The sequence below is a fragment of the Dendrobates tinctorius genome, unplaced genomic scaffold (genome assembly GCF_039654945.1).
Source record: "Dendrobates tinctorius isolate UK_male_01 unplaced genomic scaffold, ASM3965494v1 ptg000163l, whole genome shotgun sequence".
Lineage (NCBI taxonomy): Eukaryota > Metazoa > Chordata > Amphibia > Anura > Dendrobatidae > Dendrobates > Dendrobates tinctorius.
This window is the reverse complement of record NW_027361830.1, coordinates 16,661,227-16,680,100: the sequence shown is the minus strand read 5'-3', so window position 1 is coordinate 16,680,100 and position 18,874 is coordinate 16,661,227. Positions and strand designations below refer to the sequence as shown.

Genomic DNA, 18,874 nt, shown 5'->3' with positions numbered 1-18,874 from the left:
TTCATCAGTATGCTGCAAATCAGATACAGGTATAGAATACAAGTCAGATGCTACATAATGTACAATCAATATGGTTCAAACATCAAGTAAATACCAAAATAAATATTCAAAAAAGTGCAATAGTGATGGGAGGGATGGGTAGAGGTATGAGGGTTTAGGGAAAAAAAAGGAAAAAGGCGGAAGTATTGTAACCTACCCAGACTGCTCTCTTGGAAAGATTTGCAATGTATCTAGAGTAAACAGTATATATATGTGAGATAATCGTATCAATTGTGTGGACGAGAAAGCGTAAATTAATCTTAGATTTATTGCTACTCACTTAATATCTGGTCACCACTATATTGATGGTGGGGATAGTGTGATCCTTTTAAAGATTATCCTTGCGTATATCTTGAAAAGATATAATGAAATAAAATAAAAACAAAGCAAAATGTCCACAATAAAGTGCTGTCATATGGTTGCACCTTGATAAAGTGCTAAGTGTATGTAAGATACCAACCGACAATAATTTGTGGCTGGACTAGCAGGAAGTAATTCCATAAGAGGTTTAAATAAGAGGTCTGTAGATCAAAACAAAGGATGAGAGGAATTCACTCAATATGCTCAGGAATACATGATCATCATATCCCATATGTACCCACTCACTTGGTGTTTAGTCTGTTGTCGCTTAGGACTCAATGCTGCATAGGATCAGGTATGTCACTCTGAGTGGTGTAGCTGTATGGGACGATATATATAGTACATGAGGGGTTAAGTCTCCCTGTAAACTATTTACATGCCTGAATGCACGCAGAGGAGATGTGCTTACCGTTAGTGGGTGGCGGCGTAATGTGTCCTGGAAAACGCGGTATCCACCGCTTGTAGCCTGGGTGTACTCGGCCCATGATGTGATTGCTAAATAGGCGGTGGGCGGGACAGCCTAAGATTGACTGGGCCGCGTCACCGGAAGTGACGTTGCCGCCTATGTGAACGTGAGATCAGGCATAAAGAAACAGAGGGGCGTGTTGTGGGAGGTAACGCTGGACTGCACAGCGATTAACCATGTGTGTAACAGCTTTCATGCTGTCAGGGTTCCTGTATTAGGTGGGGGCTTGTAGGAGAAAGAGAAGAGGGAACGCTCATGTATCAATCAGATTGAGTGGAGGCTATGTGTGAAAGACATGAACTGTATATGAAATAATGGTGAATTAATGGTAAATAACTAATTAATTAGTCATTGGGGATGATATGAAAATGTCACACATGTATTGTACAATGATTAAACCAGTGGTGAAGGGGAATAAATTAAAGCTTCCTGTTACAAAGTGAGGAGGGATATATCTATTGATATTATAGAAAAAAAGGAAAAAGGACACAATTGAATACAGGAATCAAAAGGTAGTCTAGATATGCTGATAAGTAAAAGAATTAGCTCGAAGGAGGCAGGGAGGGAGAGTCCGAGGGAGAAACAAGGACAATCGGTGACAATTGCGTGTAGTTCAAAATCGACGACTCTGTAAAATTAAGAAAATATGTTAGTAATCCTGTAATGATAACATGACTCATTGACAAAAATAATGACCATCTAATTTCTACAAAATTGTGAAGAAGTATGGTCTTAGACCCATCATAAGAAAGATAATAAATCATACTCTCTATTGAGACCTCTCGGTGTGAGAGTTTGTAATTCATGTATCCAGAAGGCCTCTCTTCTTTTCAAGAGTTGGATACGATTACCACCCCTCCGAGGAAAGGGTACGTGCTCAATAACACAACATTTCAATTGAGGGATGGTGTGCCCAGCTGTAATAAAATGATATGGTAGGGGTAATAGTGTATTGCCACACCTGATTGTGGATTTATGCTTGCTTATGCGGTCCCTGATAGACTGGGTGGTTTCACCAATGTACAAAAGACCGCAAGGGCATTTGATCAGGTATACCACATGCGATGTATCGCAAGTGGAGTAGTCTTTAATTTTGTACCGTTTACCAGAGTGTGGGTGGTGGAAATAATCCCCTTTTAATACATTGCTGCATTGATTGCAATGAAGGCACGGATAAGTCCCTGTTTTGGGAGTGGAAAGAAATCTTTGTGTTGTTGACCTCACTCCTGGGCCTATATCTGCTTTAATCAGGGTGTCCCTAATGTTTCTGGGGCGTTAATAGCATGGTAGAAAGTTATGTTGAAATTCTGTGACCTCTGGATGAGCCTCCTTAAGAATGCCCCAATGTCTCCGTATGGAACGGTGTAAAATCTGTACATACGGGTGATATGTATGAACGAAGGGTAGACGTCCTGAGACTCCACTGCGGTTTGGGGCCGGGGGTTGTCGTGCTTGATCAAGTAAACTTGAAGGATAGCCCCTCGAGCAAAATTTCTTATGCATCTCATTTAACCTAATATGGCTAACTGACGGATCAGAAACAATCCGTTCAACCCTCTTGAATTGTGATATTGGTATGGATTTCTTGGTGGAGGGAGGGTGTAAGCTCTTGTAGTGCAACAGACTATTCCGGTCTGTGGTTTTGATGTGTAGGTCAGTGCTCAAATATCCCTCCACACTCTTGATGACCTTAGTGTCCAAGAAACTAACCACCTGTAAATCCCTAGTCATGGTAAAGGCTAGACCTGGCCAGGCCATATTCAATTTGTTATAGAATATGTCTAATGTATCAGCCGACCCTGTCCAAATGCAAAAAATGTCATCTATGAATCTTTTCCATAGTCTACAGTGGGTTTTAAAAAGAGGGTCAGAGTAGACAATATCCTCTTCAAATGTTGCCATAAATGTATTTGCATAAGGGGGCGCGACATTAGACCCCATCGCAGTCCCCTTGGTCTGTAGGTAGAATATATCGCCAAAGAGGAAATAATTTCTAGTGAGAACGAGGGTCAATAATTCAATACAGAAGTCAATCATGTCCCTATTCAACTCAGATGTCAGTAAGCGTCTCTTTACGCAATCAATCCCCAATTCATGTGGAATTGATGTGTATAAATCTTTTACATCAAAGGAGACTAGAAAAGAGTCCCCAGGGACAGGACCCAAATTTCATAGAGTTTTAAGAAAATCCCCTGTGTCTAATAGAAAAGAAGATGCTTGTCTAGTGAGAGGGGTTAGAATTTTTTCCAAAAGTATGGATAGTGGTGACAAAATGGAATCTGTTGACGCCACAATGGGTCGGCCCGGAGGACACTCCAATCTCTTATGAATTTTCGGAAGGATGTAAAATACTGGAGTGATGGGGTCTGTTTTGATCAAAAAGTCACGTGTCTTAATATCAATTATGCCTCGTGTAGTATAATCTGTGACTACAGAATATATGCAGTCCCTGATACTCCTCATTGGATCATGATGAAGGACTGCATAAACAGAGCTGTCATTTAATTGGCGAACACTTCATTCATGTAATCCTGTTTGTCCATTACAACTATTGCTCCCCGTTTATCAGCAGGTTTAATGATGATATTGGGATCTTGACGAAGTGCCTCCAAAGCCTGGAAGTCCACCGTGTCAAGATTGGGGGAGACGTGAAGATCGCCTCTCTCCATGCCTTGACGTAATTTTAGAAATGCCTTATCGATAAATTCAATAAAAGATTCGACCGCATGCGAGGCCGATGGTGGCCGATAGGTGCTCTTGTTATGGAGTCCCAAGCGATCAATTGAAATAAGGCATGAAGTCATGGGTTGAGGTCTGGGTATCTCCTTGTCCTTATTTGCAAAATGAACCAGTAGTCTGATGCGGCGGTAGAATCGCTGCAGATCCATGTCCATTTGAAATGTACTGAATTTGAAAGAAGGGCAGTAAGACAAACCCCTCTGGAGCAGATTATTTTCTGCTATGCTAAGGGACCTGGAGGAGATGTTGACCACTAGGGATTCCATACCTGGGATCTCGTTATCCTGTTCGTATCTGGATCTCTTCCTCCGTTGGCTGCGGCGAACTCTCTTCTGCGTGGACGTCTTCTTCGCTGGCCTAAAAAATACGAGGAGCGGTATTCCCTTCTATCGGTTTCAGAACCCGATGTGGATGGATCATTCGAGGATTGTTGCTCAAGCCTAGAGGAGGTGGAACGAGAGGTACTGTTATAGCGCCAGTGATAAACCCTATTGTTATTGTAGTCATCTGTGTCCCTTTGGAACTTAATCCTCTTTCTCTGTTCAGTGTCTCGTTTATGTTGGTCAATAATCCCTTTAAGTTTATCCTTAAGGGAGGTGATTTCTTCGGATTTACTAGAGGAAGCCAATTGTGACTCTATATTTTTTATATTGTCACGGCTCTTGTTAATGGATGTTTGCAGGTGCTCGACAGTAAGAGTCATCAAATCAAAGGAGCATTTGTTTAATATCTGCTCGAATTTCTGGCAGAAGTCAGCGGAATCACTAAAAAGTGTCGGCCTTAACGGGACCCGTAGTCCTCTTGGAATGCGTTGGACTCGGAGATACTCTGATAGTGTTGCACAGTGTAGCTCAAGATTCGTCTGGTGTCTTAATTCACGCTCAAGGTCTTTACCTCTCGTCTCCTTGGGTGGGACTTTGAGAAAATCACTAGAAAAACTAAGCTTGGACAAAATTGCATGAGTTTCTTCTTGGTTGTATGAGAAGGTAAGGGAGGACATAGTAGCCAGCGTGCACACGTAAGGGTGAGTAAATCAACAAGTATATCGTGGCACTACTGCGTTGATGCACAAAAGAAGGTTCCCACACCAGTGTAAATAATGAAAGAAATTTTTGGCACTCAACTTGTCGCAAAGTGAAGATTTTATTTGCAGTCTCAAATTTAGACGTTTCGGCTTATACAGACAAGCCTTCATCAGTATGCTGCAAATCAGATACAGGTATAGAATACAAGTCAGATGCTACATAATGTACAATCAATATGGTTCAAACATCAAGTAAATACCAAAATAAATATTCAAAAAAGTGCAATAGTGATGGGAGGGATGGGTAGAGGTATGAGGGTTTAGGGAAAAAAAAGGAAAAAGGCGGAAGTATTGTAACCTACCCAGACTGCTCTCTTGGAAAGATTTGCAATGTATCTAGAGTAAACAGTATATATATGTGAGATAATCGTATCAATTGTGTGGACGAGAAAGCGTAAATTAATCTTAGATTTATTGCTACTCACTTAATATCTGGTCACCACTATATTGATGGTGGGGATAGTGTGATCCTTTTAAAGATTATCCTTGCATATATCTTGAAAAGATATAATGAAATAAAATGAAAACAAAGAAAAATGTCCACAATAAAGTGCTGTCATATGGTTGCACCTTGATAAAGTGCTAAGTGTATGTAAGATACCAACCGACAATAATTTAATACCGACAACCGACAATAATCTAGACTACCTTTTGATTCCTGTATTCAATTGTGTCCTTTTTCCTTTTTTTCTATAATATCAATAGATATATCCCTCCTCACTTTGTAACAGGAAGCTTTAATTTATTCCCCTTCACCACTGGTTTAATCATTGTACAATACATGTGTGACATTTTCATATCATCCCCAATGACTAATTAATTAGTTATTTACCATTAATTCACCATTATTTCATATACATTTCATGTCTTTCACACATAGCCTCCACTCAATCTGATTGATACATGAGCGTTCCCTCTTCTCTTTCTCCTACAAGCCCCCACCTAATACAGGAACCCTGACAGCATGAAAGCTGTTACACACATGGTTAATCGCTGTGCAGTCCAGCGTTACCTCCCACAACACGCCCCTCTGTTTCTTTATGCCTGATCTCACGTTCACATAGGCGGCAACGTCACTTCCGGTGACGCGGCCCAGTCAATCTTAGGCTGTCCCGCCCACCGCCTATTTAGCAATCACATCATGGGCCGAGTACACCCAGGCTACAAGCGGTGGATACCGCGTTTTCCAGGACACATTACGCCGCCACCCACTAACGGTAAGCACATCTCTTCTGCGTGCATTCAGGCATGTAAATAGTTTACAGGGAGACTTAACCCCTCATGTACTATATATATCGTCCCATACAGCTACATCACTCAGAGTGACATACCTGATCCTATGCAGCATTGAGTCCTAAGCGACAACAGACTAAACACCAAGTGAGTGGGTACATATGGGATATGATGATCATGTATTCCTGAGCATATTGAGTGAATTCCTCTCATCCTTTGTTTTGATCTACAGACCTCTTATTTAAACCTCTTATGGAATTACTTCCTGCTAGTCCAGCCACAAATTATTGTCGGTTGGTATCTTACATACACTTAGCACTTTATCAAGGTGCAACCATATGACAGCACTTTATTGTGGACATTTTGCTTTGTTTTTATTTTATTTCATTATATCTTTTCAAGATATACGCAAGGATAATCTTTAAAAGGATCACACTATCCCCACCATCAATATAGTGGTGACCAGATATTAAGTGAGTAGCAATAAATCTAAGATTAATTTACGCTTTCTCGTCCACACAATTGATACGATTATCTCACATATATATACTGTTTACTCTAGATACATTGCAAATCTTTCCAAGAGAGCAGTCTGGGTAGGTTACAATACTTCCGCCTTTCTCCTTTTTTTTCCCTAAACCCTCATACCTCTACCCATCCCTCCCATCACTATTGCACTTTTTTGAATATTTATTTTGGTATTTACTTGATGTTTGAACCATATTGATTGTACATTATGTAGCATCTGATTTGTATTCTATACCTGTATCTGATTTGCAGCATACTGATGAAGGCTTGTCTGTATAAGCCGAAACGTCTAAATTTGAGACTGCAAATAAAATCTTCACTTTGCGACAAGTTGAGTGCCAAAAATTTCTTTCATTATTTACACTGGTGTGGGAACCTCGGTGTGGGTATCTCCGAGTCCAACGCATTCCAAGAGGACTACGGGTCCCGTTAAGGCCGACACTTTTTAGTGATTCCGCTGACTTCTGCCAGAAATTCGAGCAGAAATTAAACAAATGCTCCTTTGATTTGATGACTCTTACTGTCGAGCACCTGCAGACATCCATTAACAAGAGCCGTGACAATATAAAAAATATAGAGTCACAATTGGCTTCCTCTAGTACATCCGAAGAAATCGCCTCCATTAAGGATAAACTTAAAGGGATTATTGACCAACATAAACGAGACACTGAACAGAGAAAGAGGATTAAGTTCCAAAGGGACACAGATGACTACAATAACAATAGGGTTTATCACTGGCGCTATAACAGTACCTCTCGTTCCACCTCCTCTAGGCTTGAGCAACAATCCTCGAATGATCCATCCACATCGGGTTCTGAAACCGATAGAAGGGAATACCGCTCCTCGTATTTTTTAGACCAGCGAAGAAGACGTCCACGCAGAAGAGAGTTCGCCGCAGCCAACGGAGGAAGAGATCCAGATACGAACAAGATAACGAGATCCCAGGTATGGAATCCCTAGTGGTCAACATCTCCTCCAGGTCCCTTAGCATAGCAGAAAATAATCTGCTCCAGAGGGGTTTGTCTTACTGCCCTTCTTTCAAATTCAGTACATTTCAAATGGACATGAATCTGCAGCGATTCTACCGCCGCATCAGACTACTGGTTCATTTTGCAAATAAGGACAAGGAGATACCCAGACCTCAACCCATGACTCCATGCCTTATTTCAATTGATCGCTTGGGACTCCATAACAAGAGCACCTATCGGCCACCATCGGCCTCGCATGCGGTCGAATCTTTTATTGAATTTATCGATAAGGCATTTCTAAAATTACGTCAAGGCATGGAGAGAGGCGATCTTCACGTCTCCCCCAATCTTGACACGGTGGACTTCCAGGCTTTGGAGGCACTTCGTCAAGATCCCAATATCATCATTAAACCTGCTGATAAAGGGGGAGCAATAGTTGTAATGGACAAACAGGATTACATGAATGAAGTGTTGCGCCAATTAAATGACAGCTCTGTTTATGCAGTCCTTCATCATGATCCAATGAGGAGTATCAGGGACTGCATATATTCTGTAGTCACAGATTATACTACACGAGGCATAATTGATATTAAGACACGTGACTTTTTGATCAAAACAGACCCCATCACTCCAGTATTTTACATCCTTCCGAAAATTCATAAGAGATTGGAGTGTCCTCCGGGCCGACCCATTGTGGCGTCAACAGATTCCATTTTGTCACCACTATCCATACTTTTGGAAAAAATTCTAACCCCTCTCACTAGACAAGCATCTTCTTTTCTATTAGACACAGGGGATTTTCTTAAAACTCTATGAAATTTGGGTCCTGTCCCTGGGGACTCTTTTCTAGTCTCCTTTGATGTAAAAGATTTATACACATCAATTCCACATGAATTGGGGATTGATTGCGTAAAGAGACGCTTACTGAGATCTGAGTTGAATAGGGACATGATTGACTTCTGTATTGAATTATTGACCCTCGTTCTCACTAGAAATTATTTCCTCTTTGGCGATACATTCTACCTACAGACCAAGGGGACTGCGATGGGGTCTAATGTCGCGCCCCCTTATGCAAATACATTTATGGCAACATTTGAAGAGGATATTGTCTACTCTGACCCTCTTTTTAAAACCCACTGTAGACTATGGAAAAGATTCATAGATGACATTTTTTGCATTTGGACAGGGTCGGCTGATACATTAGACATATTCTATAACAAATTGAATATGGCCTGGCCAGGTCTAGCCTTTACCATGACTAGGGATTTACAGGTGATGAGTTTCTTGGACACTAAGGTCATCAAGAGTGTGGAGGGATATTTGAGCACTGACCTACACATCAAAACTACAGACCGGAATAGTCTGTTGCACTACAAGAGCTTGCACCCTCCCTCCACCAAGAAATCCATACCAATATCACAATTCAAGAGGGTTGAACGGATTGTTTCTGATCCGTCAGTTAGCCATATTAGGTTAAATGAGATGCATAAGAAATTTCGCTCGAGGGGCTATCCTTCAAGTTTACTTGATCAAGCACGACAACCCCCGGCCCCAAACCGCAGTGGAGTCTCAGGACGTCTACCCTTCGTCCATACATATCACCCGTATGTACAGATTTTACACCGTTCCATACGGAGACATTGGGGCATTCTTAAGGAGGCTCATCCAGAGGTCACAGAATTTCAACATAACTTTCTACCATGCTATAAACGCTCCAGAAACATTAGGGACACCCTGATTAAAGCAGATATAGGCCCAGGAGTGAGGTCAACAACACAAAGATTTCTTTCCACACCCAAAACAGGGACTTATCCGTGCCTTCATTGCAATCAATGCAGCAATGTATTAAAAGGGGATTATTTCCACCACCCACACTCTGGTAAACGGTACAAAATTAAAGACTACTCCACTTGCGATACATCGCATGTGGTATACCTGATCAAATGCCCTTGCGGTCTTTTGTACATTGGTGAAACCACCCAGTCTATCAGGGACCGCATAAGCAAGCATAAATCCACAATCAGGTGTGGCAATACACTATTACCCCTACCATATCATTTTATTACAGCTGGGCACACCATCCCTCAATTGAAATGTTGTGTTATTGAGCACGTACCCTTTCCTCGGAGGGGTGGTAATCGTATCCAACTCTTGAAAAGAAGAGAGGCCTTCTGGATACATGAATTACAAACTCTCACACCGAGAGGTCTCAATAGAGAGTATGATTTATTATCTTTCTTATGATGGGTCTAAGACTATACTTCTTCACAATTTTGTAGAAATTAGATGGTCATTATTTTTGTCAATGAGTCATGTTATCATTACAGGATTACTAACATATTTTCTTAATTTTACAGAGTCGTCGATTTTGAACTACACGCAATTGTCACCGATTGTCCTTGTTTCTCCCTCGGACTCTCCCTCCCTTCCTCCTTCGAGCTAATTCTTTTACTTATCAGCATATCTAGACTACCTTTTGATTCCTGTATTCAATTGTGTCCTTTTTCCTTTTTTTCTATAATATCAATAGATATATCCCTCCTCACTTTGTAACAGGAAGCTTTAATTTATTCCCCTTCACCACTGGTTTAATCATTGTACAATACATGTGTGACATTTTCATATCATCCCCAATGACTAATTAATTAGTTATTTACCATTAATTCACCATTATTTCATATACAGTTCATGTCTTTCACACATAGCCTCCACTCAATCTGATTGATACATGAGCGTTCCCTCTTCTCTTTCTCCTACAAGCCCCCACCTAATACAGGAACCCTGACAGCATGAAAGCTGTTACACACATGGTTAATCGTTGTGCAGTCCAGCGATACCTCCCACAACACGCCCCTCTGTTTCTTTATGCCTGATCTCACGTTCACATAGGCGGCAACGTCACTTCCGGTGACGCAGCCCAGTCAATCTTAGGCTGTCCCGCCCACCGCCTATTTAGCAATCACATCATGGGCCGAGTACACCCAGGCTACAAGCGGTGGATACCGCGTTTTCCAGGACACATTACGCCGCCACCCACTAACGGTAAGCACATCTCCTCTGCGTGCATTCAGGCATGTAAATAGTTTACAGGGAGACTTAACCCCTCATGTACTATATATATCGTCCCATACAGCTACATCACTCAGAGTGACATACCTGATCCTATGCAGCATTGAGTCCTAAGCGACAACAGACTAAACACCAAGTGAGTGGGTACATATGGGATATGATGATCATGTATTCCTGAGCATATTGAGTGAATTCCTCTCATCCTTTGTTTTGATCTACAGACCTCTTATTTAAACCTCTTATGGAATTACTTCCTGCTAGTCCAGCCACAAATTATTGTCGGTTGGTATCTTACATACACTTAGCACTTTATCAATGTGCAACCATATGACAGCACTTTATTGTGGACATTTTTCTTTGTTTTTATTTTATTTCATTATATCTTTTCAAGATATATGCAAGGATAATCTTTAAAAGGATCACACTATCCCCACCATCAATATAGTGGTGACCAGATATTAAGTGAGTAGCAATAAATCTAAGATTAATTTACGCTTTCTCGTCCACACAATTGATACGATTATCTCACATATATATACTGTTTACTCTAGATACATTGCAAATCTTTCCAAGAGAGCAGTCTGGGTAGGTTACAATACTTCCTCCTTTTTACTTTTTTTTCCCTAAACCCTCATACCTCTACCCATCCCTCCCATCACTATTGCACTTTTTTGAATATTTATTTTGGTATTTACTTGATGTTTGAACCATATTGATTGTACATTATGTAGCATCTGACTTGTATTCTATACCTGTATCTGATTTGCAGCATACTGATGAAGGCTTGTCTGTATAAGCCGAAACGTCTAAATTTGAGACTGCAAATAAAATCTTCACTTTGCGACAAGTTGAGTGCCAAAAATTTCTTTCATTATTTACACTGGTGTGGGAACCTTCTTTTGTGCACCAACGCAGTAGTGCCACGATATACTTGTTAACGTACTCCAATTAGGCCTCTGTCTTCACTCTGTTTCGAGTATTTCCTCTGGCTTCCAACCACGCCAGTTGCTGCTCTGAAATGCCGTCTGCACAACCCACACTTGTTCCTGTGTTACTGGGGTTCTGTAACAGCAGCTTCTCCCTAGAGGTGAGTCAAGCAATGTCTCCTGCTCTGTCCACATTTCCACTACAAGTAGTGGGAATGTAGACAAAGCAGGAGACATTGCCGTGCTCAACTCTGGAGATGAGCAGATGTTACAGGACCCAGGTACCACAGCAACAAGTGTGGATTGTGCAGACGGCACTTGAGAGCAGAAACAGGCAGTGATGTAGGCCGGAGGAAATACTCAAAACAGAGTGGAGACAGAGGGCAAATCAGAGAACATATTAAATCAGAGGTAGTCAGAAGTTGTAGGCAGCAGGAGAGTTTGCCGTACACACAGCAGGGGATCAGCTGACTTTACCGAACCCCACTTACACATGAGCGAGTGTTTTGTCTGTGCGGACAGCACTTCTGAGCAACAACGGGCGTTGCTGTAGCCCAGGAAATAAAGTTCAGGTCATAGAAACATGAACACAACAGGAGACCTGGATCCTGTTGCCAGCCAATTATTTATTCTCGAAGAGGACTGGCAAATTCAGGTGAGATCCAGGCCTTGTTCATTTTTACAAAAGTAAGCCGGTCAACATTATCGGCGGATAGTCGCGTGCGACGGTCTGTTACCACACCACCTGCAGCACTAAAGACACGTTCTGATAATACACTGGCAGCAGGGCAAGCCAGCACCTCCAATGCATACTGGCTAAGCTCTGGCTATGTATCCAGCTTAGAGACCCAATACTTGAACGGGGAAGAGCCGTCTGGGAGAACACTAACAGGGCACGACAAGTAGTCTGTCACCATCTGACGGAAACGTTGCCTCCTGCTGACTGGAGCCGTCTGTGATGGTGTAGCCGTTTGTGGCGGTCCCACAAAACTTTTCCACATTTGGGCCATACTGGCCTTTCCTTGTCCTGTGGCACTGCCTCTGCTACCTCTTTGTGCAGAGCTCCCTCCACTGCCTCTACCCACATGGCTGCTTTGAAAAGCACTACCAGCAACACTTGTGGGGGGAATGGAGAACATGATGGCCTGCACAAGTGTTTCTTGGTACTCCCGCATTTTTCGCTCCCGGTTCAACTGTGGTATGAGGCTTTGTAAGTTGTCCCGGTAGCGAGGATCTAGGAGGGTGTACACCCAATAATCAGCCGGGTGGAGAATGTTGGCGATGCGGCGGTCATTTAACAAGCACTGCAGCATGAAATCAACCATGTGCTGCAGACTGCCAACTGGACCGGAAACGCTGTCCCCAGCTTGAGGCAGCATCTCTGCCTGCTCAGCATCACCCCCCCCTCGCTGTACACACTGACTACTAGAGCATTGTGTACCTCCCTCCTCTGGAGAGATGTGTTCCTCCTCCTCCATTGACTCCTCGTCATCCTCCTCACTAAGTGTCCCCTGCCTGGGCCTTTGTGTGGAAGCACGTTGCGCAGACTTGCCAGAAGCAGATGGCATTTCTGACTGCTCATCCTCGACCTCTTCAAAAACCTCCTCACTTAGTGCTTGTAAGGTTTTTTGAAGCAGACAGATGAGGGGGACAGTCATGCTGATTAGTGCATCATCTGCACTGGCCATCCGCGTGGAGTCATCGAAGGCACGCAAAACTTGGCAGATGTCCCTCATAGTGGCCCACTCAGTAGTGGTGAAGTGTGTCCGGCGCACAGTGCGACTTGTTTGCGCCTGATGCAGCTGGTACTCCATTACTGCTGCCTGCTGCTCACACAACCGCTCCAACATATGTAACGTTGAATTCCACCTGGTGGGGAGGTCACATATGATGCGATGTTCTGGCAGGCGAAATCGGCGTTGCAGAGATGCAATGCGCGATCTTGCCATGCTGGAACGCCGCAAGTGAGCACACTCTAGGCGAACCTTGTGCAGCAGTGCATCAAGATCCGGATAGTCCCTCAGAAAGCTCTGCACGACCAAATTGAGCACGTGTGCCAGACATGGTATGTGAGTGAGGTTGCCTAGGCCCAGAGCTGCCACTAGATTTCGGCCATTGTCACTCACTACCAAACCTGGCTGGAGATTCGCTGGCACAAACCACACATCGCTCACCTGTTTGATGGCATTCCAGAGCTCCTGTGCTGTGTGGCTCCGATTCCCCAAAGAAATTAATTTAAGGACGGCGTGTTGACGTTTGGCCACACCTGTGCTCATATCTGGCCTAACAGGCTCATGCAGTGCTGATTCCGAGGAACTAGAGTAGGAGGAGGACTCAATATGTACAGACTGCATTCCTGCAATCCTTGGAGTTGGCAGAATATGTTCAGAGCCACTCTCCAGATCTGTACCCGGCTCCACAACATTGACCCAATGGGCAGTGAGGGAAAGGTATCGTCCCTGTCAATGGCTACTGGTCCACGCATTGGTGGTCAGGTGGACCTTGCTACTGACGGCATTTAGTAGCGCATTTTTAATTTTTCCCTCCACATGCTTTTGCAGGGCAGGGACATCTTGCCTGCTGAAATAAAAGCGGCTGGGCACATTGTACTGTGGAACTGCCAATGACATAAAGTTCCGGAAGGTGTCAGTCTCCACCAGCCTGAATGACAGCATCTCAAGGGCCAGTAGTTTGGCAATGCCGGCATTCAGAGCCAGTGCTCGGGGATGGTTTGCCGAGTATGGCCGCTTTTTCTCCCATGCCTGTGCTACCAATTGCTGGTGAGTGGCCTGGGAGTGTGCTGATGACTGAGAACATGGTTCAGTGGGTGGAATTTCACTGGGTCTCTGGACAACAGTGGCAGTGGTTCTTCCATGGCGTTCCAGTGAGGAAGCCGAACCAGCTGTGTGTGAGCTGGAGGAAGAGGCCCCAACACGAGCTGAAGAGGTGGTAGGTGCTGCTGAAGGTTGGCCTACATCTTCAGTGTGTCTGTGTAACTCCACCTCGTGCTTGGTACGCACATGTTTCCACATATTTGTGGTATTGAGGTTGGTCACATTTTTCCCTCGCTTCACTTTCTGATGACACAGCTTGCATTTGACAAAGCAAATGTCATCTCCAACTGTGTCAAAAAAAGACCACGCACTGCAAGTCCTGGGAGCGCCCGTTTTGTGTTTTGGAAGAGGATTGCTCCTCACGGGTGCCAAAGTGGAGGCTACAGGCAACCAAGTCTGCCCCCGCCCGCTCCCTCCTCTTTTGGCCGTTTGGGGAATCTCTTCCTCAGAGCTGCTCCCACCACCTTCCTGTGGCTGACGCCATGATGGGTCAAGGACCTCATCATCTCCACTCCCCTCTTCAAGCACCGGCTGGTCCTGGGTTGTCTCGCCAGCACTGTACGCACCAGAAATTGGCAACTGAGTCTCATCATCATCTGATGCATACTGAGGTGTGCTGACCATAGGCACTGGCCCACCCACCTCTTCAAAATCAGAGGGACAAAGCAGTTGCGCATCACTGCATACTCCCTCTTCTTCACGCTCTAGAATGCTGCTTGGCTGGCCACCTCTTTCCAAGCCAACAGATTCTGAGAACAGAAGTAAAGATTGAGATGGCTCCTGTCCAGGGCTCTCAGACTGCCTGGGCAATTTGGCAGGTGGTGAAGAGACAGATGGTTGCTCTTCAGTGCTCTGGCCTTGGGAGGATGCGGAAGTCATTGAAGTGGATGCGTTAGCTGCCATCCATCCAATAACGGCTTCAATTTGTTCGTCACGCAGCAGTGGGGTACGGCGAGGTCCTACAAAGCTGCGCATGAAGGACTGTTGACTGGTAAAAGTGGGGGATGCCGGGTCACTGGTGGCCGCAGCAGATACCGAATCCCCACGTCCTCTCCCTGCTGAATCCCCCCGTCCTCTCCCTGCTGAAACTCCACGGCCACGACCACGTGCCTTACTCCCTGCCTTCCTTCATCTTGGTAGACTGATAAAGATAGGCAGAAAAGTAAAAAAGGGGTGGCTTAGTGTTCTTATTCCTGAACACCTGCTAACCAGTATAAGAAACACTAAGAGTGTGTGTACTACACTTTAATATGATCTAATGTGGCCTAGACAACTGTAAAGTGGAGTGTTTGGTGAACTTTATTTCCTTTTTTTGGGGGGGGGGAAAGAAAAGGATGTGACCAAAGTTTGAAAGCTATAGTATCACAAACTTTTTGGAGCGATTACAATGCAGGAAGCTAACCTACAATGCAATTGATGAGGCTCCAAAAAATAGGGTGATACTAGCCTGGCTGGCCCTGAAGGGCACAAGCCAGCAAAAAGGCTCCTCTATCTAATCCTATATAGTGTTTGCAACCAACCAATGACAATGGATGCGGTTGGAAGCACACTAATATAGGAGCAAAAATCTGGCTAAATTAGCTGCAAAAAAAGGACTATGTATGAGGCAGTGATGCACGCTGAGCGGACTACAGCTAGCGGTGGCTGTAGAACACACTGCAACGTGAGCTGCACTCACACACAGAGAGAGCTATCAGACAGCCAAAAACAGTGCAGAGAAATGGGCTATAGCACTGAAAGGCTGCTGAAAGGCTCCGCTGTCCACTCCTTTAGTGTTTGCAACCAACGTATATGGATACGTATGGAAGCACACTATACAGGAGAAAAAAAAAGCAGCAATAAAAGAAAAATGTGTATGAGGCAGAGACACACGCTGGCCGGCCTACAAGCAGACGTGCCTGCAGGACACACTACACAGCGTGGGTCTGCACTCACACAGCCCTTGCAGACAGCTGTGAAAACAGCGCTGCAAGGGAAAAGCAAGCTACAGTGGTGGTTTATGTAGCCTGGGTTAAGCACTATATGTTTTGTGGAATCGCTATTTCTAACTGTCCCTCACAGTCTTTAACAGCAGCCTGTCCCTAACTGAATTCACAGCAGAGTGACCAGAAATGGCAGCTGCAGCGTTTTTTATAGTGCATCATGACATCATTTCAGCAGCCAATCACAGCCATGCCAGTAGTTAACATGCCTACATGCCTAACAGGATATGCCCACACTTCTGAGGATCCCCATTGGCTGAATCAAATCGAGCAGGCTCCTAGCATTATGGGAACTTCCGATTCCGGTATTCGATATGAAAAAAGTATCGGAACTAAGTATCGGAAATCCGATACAGCTAATATCGGCCGATACCCGATACTTGCGGTATCGGAATGCTCAACACTAGAGCTATGTGATGCTTATACTGTATAAAGGTGACTATTTAGGGCTCATACTGTATGTAGGAGGCTATGTGGCGCTCATACTATATATAGGAGGCCTGGTTGGCCTTTATCTGCACCTGCTCCATCTGGCTGCACGGGAGTGATGCAGATATGCTTCAGGTATGGATTGCATTTGATATGGTCTTGCTTTTAAAACATTTAGGAGGCCGCAATGGCACAGTGAATAAATAAAAATGTAGAGTAGGACCCCCCATATGAGATTGACTTGGCGTGGTGGGGTGGCTCAATATATTGATCAATATTTTGCTAAATGTCTCATTTTGAATGCAGTAAGATATGTGCATATGCACCTCATGTTATGCGTTCTGACCACTGGCAGTGCTGGCTCTTCTCTTTTTTTATTGCAAATTGGTTTTGTGGCAGACCACCACTGTTGCCGTGCACGCTGGGTCATGTTCGCCATCTTTTCTGTGTTTATTGTGATTGATCTAGGCTGCTGTGCACACTCACGGCAGCCCCGCCCTGCCCCAGGCTTTATTTATTTTTGCATCCATGTCTGAGCCTGCATTGCCCTTCATCTGTGTTTTCTGGTCAGGCAGTGTGTGGAGGTCAAACCTGAGATGTCTGTGTTCAGACCTGGTTGGCCTTTATCTGCACCTGCTCCATCTGGCTGCACGGGAGTGATGCAGATATGCTTCAGGTATGGATTGCATTTGATATGGTCTTGCGTTTAAAACATTTAGGAGGCCGCAATGGCACAGTGAATAAATAAAAATGTAGAGTAGGACCCCCCATATGAGATTGCCTTGGCGTGGTGGGGTGGCTCAATATATTGATCAATATTTTGCTAAATGTCTCATTTTGAATGCAGTAAGATATGTGCATATGCACCTCATGATATGCGTTCTGACCACTGGCAGTGCTGGCTCTTCTCTTTTTTTATTGCAAATTGGTTTTGTGGCTGACCACCACTGTTGCCGTGCACGCTGGGTCATGTTCGCCATCTTTTCTGTGTTTATTGTGATTGATCTAGGCTGCTGTGCACACTCACGGCAGCCCCGCCCTGCCCCAGGCTTTATTTATTTTTGCATCCATGTCTGAGCCTGCATTGCCCTTTATCTGTGTTTGCTGGTCAGGCAGTGTGTGGAGGTCAAACCTGAGATGTCTGTGTTCAGACCTGGTTGGCCTTTATCTGCACCTGCTCCATCTGGCTGCACGGGAGTGATGCAGATATGCTTCAGGTATGGATTGCATTTGATATGGTCTTGCTTTTAAAACATTTAGGAGGCCGCAATGGCACAGTGAATAAATAAAAATGTAGAGTAGGACCCCCCATATGAGATTGCCTTGGCGTGGCGGGGTGGCTCAATATATTGATCAATATTTTGCTAAATGTCTCATTTTGAATGCAGTAAGATATGTGCATATGCACCTCATGTTATGCGTTCTGACCACTGGCAGTGCTGGCTCTTCTCTTTTTTTATTGCAAATTGGTTTTGTGGCTGACCACCACTGTTGCCGTGCACGCTGGGTCATGTTCGACATCTTTTCTGTGTTTATTGTGATTGATCTAGGCTGCTGTGCACACTCACGGCAGCCCCGCCCTGCCCCAGGCTTTATTTATTTTTGCATCCATGTCTGAGCCTGCATTGCCCTTCATCTGTGTTTGCTGGTCAGGCAGTGTGTGGAGGTCAAACCTGAGATGTCTGTGTTCAGACCTGGTTGGCCTTTATCTGCACCTGCTCCATCTGGCTGCACAGGAGTGATGCAGATATGCTTCAGGTATGGATTGGATTTGATATGGTCTTGCTTTTAAAACATTTAGGAGGCCGCAATGGCACAGTGAATAAATAAAAATGTAGAGTAGGACCCCCCATATGAGATTGCCTTGGCGTGGCGGGGTGGCTCAATATATTGATCAATATTTTGCTAAATGTCTCATTTTGAATGCAGTAAGATATGTGCATATGCACCTCATGTTATGCGTTCTGACCACTGGCAGTGCTGGCTCTTCTCTTTTTTTATTATATATAGGAGGCTGTATAAGTGATCATACAGTATACAGAAGACTATGATCGTGCTAATACTGCATATAGGAGGCTATGTTTGGGCTCATACTGCATATAGAAGGCTATGTATGTGCTCATACTGCATGTAATATGCTATGTGGGGCTCATAATATATATAGGAGGCTTTGTGAGGGCTCATACTGTATATAGGAGGCTATGTGGGGATGCATGC

At 44.2% G+C, this 18,874-nt stretch overlaps 2 long non-coding RNA genes across 3 annotated transcripts; one reads left to right on the top strand and one right to left on the bottom strand.

Annotated features, from left to right (window-relative positions):
- Window positions 1–24: 24 nt before the first annotated feature.
- On the bottom strand, window positions 25–4,175 carry LOC141052818 (uncharacterized). Its single transcript, XR_012220906.1, has 3 exons — window positions 3,873–4,175; window positions 809–1,493; window positions 25–717 (listed from the first exon to the last, which is right to left on the bottom strand). It is a non-coding gene; the product is annotated as an uncharacterized lncRNA (long non-coding RNA).
- Window positions 4,176–5,368: 1,193 nt separating this feature from the next.
- LOC141052817 (uncharacterized) lies at window positions 5,369–7,387 on the top strand. Of its 2 annotated transcripts, XR_012220905.1 has the most exons (6): window positions 5,369–5,905; window positions 5,997–6,068; window positions 6,154–6,214; window positions 6,324–6,394; window positions 6,484–6,517; window positions 7,223–7,387. It is a non-coding gene; the product is annotated as an uncharacterized lncRNA (long non-coding RNA). The 2 variants fall into 2 exon arrangements; XR_012220904.1 differs by having other exon boundaries at window positions 5,997–6,214.
- The last annotated feature ends 11,487 nt before the right edge of the window (window positions 7,388–18,874 follow it).